The sequence below is a fragment of the Elephas maximus genome, chromosome 10 (genome assembly GCF_024166365.1).
Source record: "Elephas maximus indicus isolate mEleMax1 chromosome 10, mEleMax1 primary haplotype, whole genome shotgun sequence".
NCBI lineage: Eukaryota > Metazoa > Chordata > Mammalia > Proboscidea > Elephantidae > Elephas > Elephas maximus.
The window spans coordinates 27,445,763-27,447,413 of NC_064828.1; positions in this window are offsets into that span (position 1 = coordinate 27,445,763).

Consider the following 1,651-nt stretch of genomic DNA (forward strand, 5'->3'; position numbering starts at 1 on the left):
TTGGTGAAATTCTTATATGGTAATTGTGGTGGTTATATGACTACATGCATGTTTCAAAACTCTCAGAACAGTACACTAAAAAAAGATGATTTTATTTTTCTGTAAGATACTACTCTTTTATTTTTTAAAATAAAAAATAAAAAAAACAAGGTTGTTATTGGTACTAAGAATTGATTGTAGGTTTCTCTGAAATGTCGATCATCCTTTCCCCCTGTTAGTTCTGAAACAATCAATAAAATCAGGAAAAAGGAAGAGCTCGAGTGTAGGAGTTGTTACTTGTAAAGTTGGATTTGCAAACTCAAAATTAAAAAAAAAAAAGGCTTTCTACTCCATCTACTTAATTTTCACCCCGAGATCCACCAAAAGGGAGATTTTGGAGAGCATACACTTAACCAGGCAGAGGGAAGAGTAACTCTACACATATCTCAAACTCTGGTGGCATAGTGGTTAAGAGCTACAGCTGCTAACCAAAAAGTCGGCAGTTCAAATCCACCAGGTGCTCCTTGGAAACACTATGGGGCAGTTCTACTCTGTCCCATAGGGTCACTATGAATTGAAAAGGACTCTACAGTAACGGATTCATTTTTTGGGGGGGTTTCTAAAGCTGCGAACCCTGAGGCAAGACGGTTTGAGGTGCTTCCAAATCACCTGACCCTTGTTCTGACTCCTGATCCTGAAGTTTAACACATGAAGTAGGGAAAGAAAAGGTTTTTGTGTGCCTAGTGAGTGAGTCTAGAAAATGCCGAGGACCATTTACTCAGCTTCCCTTAAAATGCCCAATAATTTGCAATTCACACCCGGGGCTGAATGAGTGACTGGTAGAGGGAGGGGCACTGGTAGAAGGAAGAAGGAGGAGAAGAATTTTTACTTAATACTGTAGTACCCTTGTGGTGTAGTGGTTAAGTGCTATGACTGCTAACCAAGCAGTCAGCAGTTCGAATCCACCAGGCACTCCTTGGAAACTCTATGGCGCAGTTCTACCCTGTCCTATAGGGTCACTATGAGTTGGAATCCACTCGACAGCACTGGGTTTGTTTTTCTGGTAATACTGTCAAGGTGAAAAGTCCCTGTATTTAGTGTTAATAGCAGGCAGTATGTTGGGAGAGGAAAAAAAATGGTTCCTCCTAACAATGATAGCTAACAAATTTCATATGATAATGGGAGCATGATAGATTACTTTAAAAATAGTGTGAGTAACGTTTAGGATCTTAAAAGCTAGCAGGCAGGCATCTAAGATGCATCAATTGGTCTCAGTCCACCTGGAGCAAAGAAGAATGAAGAACATCAAAGACACAAGGAAATATGAGCCCAAGAGAAAGAAAGGGCCACATAAACCAGAGTCTCCATCAGCCTGAGTCCAGAAGAACTAGATGGTACCTGGCTACCACCAATGACTGCCATGACAGGGAACACGACAGAGAATCCCTGATAGAACAGGAGAAAAGTGGGATGCAGAGCTCGAATTCTAGATTAGGCTGGACTATAAGACATAAAATTATACTGGTGAGGAATGTGCTTCTTAGCTTCACTCTCATTCAGCAGAGTTGAAACTAAAGCTAACAAAGTCTGCTCTTCAGGCTCTTTATCTAAACCAGCAATCATGAGCAGCTAAGGAGGTATTTTCTTGTGGACAAGCTAGGATGTGAAATAA